This window comes from Lissotriton helveticus, chromosome 2_1 (assembly GCF_964261635.1).
Source record: "Lissotriton helveticus chromosome 2_1, aLisHel1.1, whole genome shotgun sequence".
Taxonomy (NCBI): domain Eukaryota; kingdom Metazoa; phylum Chordata; class Amphibia; order Caudata; family Salamandridae; genus Lissotriton; species Lissotriton helveticus.
Window position 1 is genome coordinate 1729188705 of NC_136059.1, and position 7829 is coordinate 1729196533.

The following is a 7829-nucleotide window of genomic DNA, read 5'->3' on the forward strand; positions in this document are numbered from 1 at the left end:
CTGCTTCTTCTACCTTCATGTGCCACTCACTGTTCAACTAGTATAAAGCACAACAATGCTGATGGGACTAGAGCCACATGCTGCCAAACAAAGGCAAGTTTCTGTACGTACTGCCTCCAGCACATCCAAAGTAGTCCGTGTTAAATTAGTCTCAGGAGATGTGGCATAGAGGCTAGAGTTGCTGACTTTGAAACTGGGGGACCAGATTCAAATACTATCCTCAGTTCAACACCCCTTGGTTGTGGGCAAATCACCCTGTGCCTCAAAACATGTATTATGGAATTTGGTTCTCTTGTAAAGCACTATATACAATTGCAATATATATATATATATATATATATATATATATATATATATATATATATATATATATATATATATATATATATATATATAAGCGCATTTAAAAAAAACCTTGCAAATTCACTGAAAAAAACCATAGGTTTCAGGCCTTATATAGTTAGGAATTAGCATTTAAAAAAACCTTTGAAATTCACTGAAAAAAAACATAGGTTTCAGGAGTTATATAGTTAGGAATTAGTTTTTAAAAAACCTTTGAAATTCACTCAAAAAACTATAAGTTTTAGTGGTGTTATAGTTAGCTGGACATTTTACTCATACAAAACCAATGAAATTGCTCCTATATAGTTAGTTGTACTAACTATATTACGCGCACCCGCAATCCACTGCTGATGATGTCACATATTAGATCATTCATGACATGGTCAGTGACATCACTGATGACATCTCAAATGACATCACTGATGACATCACTGATGACATCATCCAGTGAATGTGGTTTGCTTCGTTATTTAAATATGCATTATATATATAGCAATTTACATTGAAGAATGAGTGGATATATATAAATAAATATTTGGATGGAGGATTTAGTAGCAGTGTAATTGACTGTTTACTTGACGAATTTATAATGTCTCACTAAATATAGTGGATAGTGACTAAACTGTGTGAATATCTGTATCACTTTGTCAGTTGTTGTGTAAACTGGTTCTCCAGCTGGTTACTAGCTATGTGAAAGTCTATATTAGTTATTGATTAGTTAATTGAGTATCTGTATGGGAGAGTGAATGTGTGTGTGGTTCGGTAGAGGGTGTGTGACTGCCCAAAGATGTGTGAATAGTTGATTCAGTAGATATATGAAGTTAAAACTACATGTTCTAACAGTGGTTTGGGTGAGTGAATATCTGTATGGGTGTGGTGATGAGCAAATATATTTCTCAATGGTACATGTCCAACAAACTAGAAAAATAAAAGGCAGAGTATGTGTCAGTTGTATATAAATAAGTATACATAAGACTCAATGATTGTGTGAGTGACTGTATGGATAACTGTATACTTGTAATAATGATTTTATAATTCACTAAGTATGACTTACTATCTAAATGAATAGATGAAGTGGTGTTTGTATAAGTGTTTTGCTAACTAAGTATGTAAGTATGATCCATTGTTTGCATAAGTGAGTAGGATAACTTCATATGTGAATAGGTTGTGTGCTGGTGTGTAATGTTGATATAGGTGTATAAGTATTTTTGATAGTGTTCTATTTTTCATTGACAGCATGTATGAGTGAATCTACAGGTAAGTGATTAGATGTGTGTATACATCTAGGAATCAATGAGTGGGTTTTTTAATACTTGTATCGCTGTGTCAATGGATTCAAATATGATACTCTGTATTTTACAAAGAGTGATGAAAGATTTTACTAGTGTATGAAAAGGTGTATGTGATTGTCACGTGGATGATGTCATCAGTGATGTCATCATTGATGTCATTTGAGATGTCATCAGTGATGTCACCGACCATGCCATGAATGGTGTAATATGTGACATCATCAGCAGTGGATTGCGGGTGCGCGAAATATAGTTAGTACAACTAACTATATAGGAGCAATTTCAAAGGTTTTGTATGAGTGAAATGTCCAGCTAACTATAACACCCCTAAAACTTATAGTTTTTTGAGTGAATTTCAAAGGTTTTGTAAAAGCTAATTCCTAACTATATAAGGCCTGAAACCTATGGTTTTTTCACTGAATTTGCAAGGGTTTTAAAATGCTAATTCCTAACTATATAAGGCCTGAAACCTATGGTTTTTTCAGTGAATTTGCAAGGTTTTTAAAATGCTAATTCCTAACTATATAAGGCCTGAAACCTATGGTTTTTTCAGTGAATTTGCAAGGTTTTTAAAATGCTAATTCCTAACTATATAAGGCCTGAAACCTATGGTTTTTTCAGTGAATTTGCAAGGTTTTTAAAATGCTAATTCCTAACTATATAAGGCCTGAAACCTATGGTTTTTTCAGTGAATTTGCAAGGTTTTTAAAATGCTAATTCCTAACTATATAAGGCCTGAAACCTATGGTTTTTTCAGTGAATTTGCAAGGTTTTTTAAAATGCTAATTCCTAACTATATAAGGCCTGAAACCTATGGTTTTTTCAGTGAATTTGCAAGGTTTTTTAAATGCTAATTCCTAACTATATAATGCCTGAAACCTATGGTTTTTTCAGTGAATTTGCAAGGTTTTTTAAATGCTAATTCCTAACTATACAAGGCCTGAAACCTATGGTTTTGTCATTGAATTTCAACGGTTTTTTAAATGACAATTTTTAAATGTATTAATTTGGGGGTTTTATTATACTGATTTACTAAATGTTTGCAGGCAGGTGTTCAGAGGGAACGCCCGCTTTTTACAACACTTTGCAGCGCAACCCCTGGAGCGTTTGCAGAGGGGGAACTAATTCCCCTTGCATACTGGGGGTCCCTGGGGGCCAACTAGCCCACCTGGAACCTGCAGTATGCGCCAGGGGGCTGCATTGCAGAGAGGTGTAATGAGGCCACACTCTTTTTTACACCTCTCTGCAGCACAACCCCTGGCGTGTTTGCAGAGTAGGAACTAATTCCCTTTGCATACTGGGGGTCCCTGGGGGCCAACTCTCCCACCAGGAGCCTCCAGTATGCGCCAAGGGGCTGCGTTGCTTTGCCCCGGGGGCGGCAGTCCCCGGGGAAGTGTGGGGGGGGGGGGATTGTGGACCCCCCACACTTCTTTATCACAATGCCCCCGCAATTTGGTCCCGCCGTGAGGTAATTTTTTTAAAAACAAACCAAGTTTAAAAAAAAAAAAAGTGGTCCTTTTTTATTCTTGTGGGACCCACCACCTGGGCAGGCCTAGGGTGTCAGGGTGTATCTACCCTGCCCCCTTTTTGTATTCTTCACGTTTGTTTTTTTTTGCTTTCTTTTGCCTTTGTCTATCGAGCACAAGATGGATGCCAACACTTCCTGGTTAGAAGTGTTGACAGCCAATGAGCATGCAGCTTTCTTGGGAAGGCATGCTGATTGGCTGCCACTGTCTGTCAACACTCCAAACCAGGAAGTGTCGGCAGCCATCTTGTGCCTCGGTAGACCGAAGGCACAAGAAAGCAGTGAAACAAAAGTGCAAAACACGCAAAGGGAGCAGGGTAGAAGCACCCTGACCCCCTAGGCCTGCTCAGGGGGTCCCACAAGGAATCGCGATATTCCGAACGATTGAAAATGACTTTTCTTGAGAAACATTTGGATTTGGATTATCATGTCCTATAATTTGGAATTTTTGAAAGACTGACTTTGAGGATGCTATAAATTACTCAAGTCTGCCCGAATTGTGTGGGTAAAATTGATACCTAGTCACTTTGAATAAGAATGTACTTACGTCTCGTCTAACATTTGGAAGAAATATCTAGTTATATGACAACAGGATACTGACATAACTTGAAGGAAATAAGAACGCCCTGAAGAAGTTCTGTTGTACAGAACGAAACGCGTCGGCTGGCAGTGGTACATAAACTTAAGGAAAATAAAAGCATTTGAATATACACCAAGATTCAGCGCTTCAATAAGGACTCTAAGTGATATGATTTGATTGGACTTGTTGTGCAAGTGGTGCTGTGCCAAACTTTGGAATATTCTCCACTACTCTCTACTACTCTCTACTACTCTCACTCCACCACTCTCACTCCACCACTCTCACTCCACCACTCTCACTCCACCACTCTCACTCCACCACTCTCACTCCACCACTCTCACTCTTTACTACACTCTCTACTACCCACTCTCTACTACCCACTCTCTACTACCCACTCTCTACTACCCACTCTCTACTACCCACTCTCTACTACCCACTCTCTACTACCCACTCTCTACTACCCACTCTCTACTACCCACTCTCTACTACCCACTCTCTACTACTCACTCTCTACTACTCACTCTCTACTACTCACTCTCTACTACCCACTCTCTACTACTCACTCTCTACTACTCACTCTACTACTCACTCTACTACTCACTCTACTACTCACTCTACTACTCACTCTACTACTCACTCTCTACTACACTCTACTACTCACTCTCTGCTACTCTACTACTCTCTACTGCTCTCTACTACGCTCTACTACGCTCTACTCTCTACTACTCACTCTCTACCTCTCTCTACACGCACACATATCCACATATATATATGCATATGCATTTATATATACATGTATGTGTGTGTATATATATACATATATATATATATATACATACATATATATAAACATATATAATCTGCATATCTATATAAATACAAATATAAATGCATGCATACATATACATATATGCATACATATGCATGTTATTTACATGAAAGTTTGAAAAACACAAATAAAAGCAAAGCTAAAAAGCCACCTCATTACAAACAGAATGGCTTTAACTTAAACGAGGGCGAGATCTATTGCATTTTCAATGCTGGTTTACTTTGGTTCCATCAAGAAGGCATTCAGATGTGTCACACATTTGCCATAAATTCTGAATGTTAGCACTCTAGTTGCTCATTAGATCTCTGTAGTAAATCGAATGCTCACCAGGGAAGTCTGCTGTTGGTATTCAAAGTGCATGTTTCAGTCTGCATGTCAGAATTCTTTTAATGAAATAGAAGAGGATTTGAGAAGTCACTCAAAATGTGCCCTAATTTTTCTTTCTGAAGCACTAACCATACTTTCTATGGCAAAATGAACCCCCTCATTTTGTTCCTTTTTAAATTAAATGTTTTCAGACTTACCACTTCATTCCAATCAAGATGGCTTCTGGTGTGCCATACTTTTGTCATAAGTAAGACTGTTAGCGCTCTAGTTGTTCTTTAGAACACTCTGGGACATTCTGTCATTGGGCTATACTTGGGCTACATCTGGGTGATATTTGGGCTACATTTGGGCTCTTTTGTCTCTGGTGGCCATCTTGGGAGACTGCATGCCCGAATTTTTTAATGAAATAGAAGAGTATTTGAGAAGTCGCTCAAAATGTGCCGTAATTTTTATTTCTGCAGCACTAATCATACTTTCTATGGCAAAATATACCCCCTCATTTTGTTCCTTTTTAAATTAAATGTTTTAAGAGTTACCACTTTATTCCAATCAAGATGGCTTCAGGTGTGCCATACCTTTGTAATAAGTAGGACTGTTAGCGCTCTAGTTGTTCTTTAGAACACTCTGGGAAGCTGCAGTAGAACACAAAGGAATCAACTGACAGTCTCTGTCCTTGTTGGATGTACATGTTTTACTGAGAATGTCAGACTTGATTCTCACATGACTGAGAAAGATAATGTGAATTTACAGAAAATATGCTTTCAGCTTAGCTTATAGATCCCCTTCCAAACCACTGTGGGAAAAGCATGAGATAATAGTTTTCTTTCAAACATGATTCATGATATCCCAGCAGAAGGCTTTTTCACATGGTAAAATCACCTTAGAACACACCACAATTCTTAAAATTAGTATGGTACTATCAACAAATGATTTATAATGTAACTAAAGTCTTAAAACCTTCTATTAACTGCAATGCTTTTTAATGAGGTGCTATCATGTATATTGGTCCCAAGATGGCTGCCAACAGTTTCTGGTTTGGAGTGTTGACAGACAGTTGACAGCCAATCAGCATGCAGCTCGTGCTCAGAAAGGTAAGCTTACAGTAAGCTGCTATAGATATATATATTTTCTCTCTTTTGATTTTCTCAGGAACTACTGGAGGGATTTTCACCAAATATAGAAAAGGCACTTCTGCATACCAGTCCCAACCATTTTGCCAAGTTTGGTGTAATTCCGTTCGGGCTGTAGCCGCATCTAATCGTCCTATGGAAATTAACATGGGGAAAACACGTTTTGGGACACCCCTTTTGTCTCAGCCCCCGCTTGACGAATACCCCCAAAACTTTCAGTGAAGGAGCAGAACTAAGCTGGCCAAAATTTAGGAAAACTGCACGCAATTTCCTCAATCGACACTAAAGTTATTCCAAATAGAATGTTGCGGATTTCCTATGTTAACTAGGTCCTAACTATATATACCTACTGGCGACCGCCAGTAGGTGTTATATATATTTATATCTTTTCTGCATAACAGAACGCAAACAGTACTAATAGGAGCCTTCTCATCCAAACCTAAACAACTGAAATGGTGTGTCCCGCAGGGAGCATCCTTCAGCCCCACGCAGTTCAATGCCTATTTATCACCTTTGGCACAAATTGGAACAAAATGGCGTTTTGGTGTATGCTCCTACGCGGATAACACACAACTTACAATCACTCTAGGGAAGGGGCATGAAGATATCAAAACAAAACTCAACAGCTGCCATACCAAAATGGCTAACTGGATGGCAGATCACTCCCTAAAACTAAATGCAGACAAAACCGAGATCCTGCTCCTCGGAGAAGCCAAACACATCTGGGACACTTCCTGGTGGCCCTTGATGGAGCGAGGTTCAGAGTGATATTTTATTCTGACTCGCGAAGTTAAACTTCCATAATATAATCATATTAATAAGCTTGTGAATGAAATTTACTAATCAACCTAGATTAAAATGCATTACATGACACAGGGGATTAACATATGTGCTATATGTTGCAATCTGCAAGTTTGTGAAAATAATTAATTAACCTTGTCTATTGTCTGTCAATATTAAATGTGGCTGTTTTATTAAATGGCATGTGCTTATTTTGTGTGCTTATGTTAAGTCTTTTTGTCTTTTTTGTGGCATGAGTTTGTAAACTCTATGTGCTTCAGCTTTTGTTAGGTAATTTTGATTAACGGGTTAATAATTAGTAAAGGGGGTGGGTAACAGAAGGGTTTTCAATGCTCTAATTAATTGATGTCTTGTGTTTCTTTAAATACTAGTTCTCCATGAGGGAGGCCTTAGGCTTGAGGCCTAGCGTTTTGAAAATAAATGTTTGGAATCCTGTCGTGAAGAGCTGAGCACAGAGAAATAAATAATAAAATTGGTTGTGCAAGATGAGCTCTGCAAGTGACAAAATCAAGGACACACAGGATGTGGCAGACCTTCCAAGGAAGCAACGGACTGTTTCAAATATTGTTGCATTTCCGAGGAAGCTAATGGTCTCGTGAGAAAGTGGACAATGGTGTTTTAGAAAAGTTTAACTTTGGATTGAAAAGGAGGTGATCTCATATGGACTGACATCTGTCAACCAATCCGGACTCCGGATGGTTGAGAAAAGAATACTTTTTGGTGAGATTAGCTAGTTAGAAAGGTATAAAAATTGCCCCCATGGGCAGGAGGGTGCTGCTCGCATTCCGAATCCTGAAGGGCGTGACGTGCTGACGGACATTTGGCGCACATAAGAATAATAGGCCTTAATGACTTTTCCTTTTAGATGGAGCGAGTTTTAGACAGGGAAATTAGAACTTAGGGTTTGAAGAAACTGATCATTTTGTCTAACTCATGCTAATTGATTATTCTTTGAAATGTCAGTCTAATATGTTTTTCCTCCATTAAATGCTGCTATCGTGCTAAT

The 7829-nt window shown here is 38.3% G+C and overlaps 1 protein-coding gene across 2 annotated transcripts in view; it reads right to left on the reverse strand.

The window, feature by feature from the left end:
- Positions 1–7829, reverse strand: part of FSD1L (fibronectin type III and SPRY domain containing 1 like) — a 377078-nt gene that overhangs the window by 157296 nt on the left and 211953 nt on the right. The gene's annotated exons all lie outside the window — the stretch shown is intronic.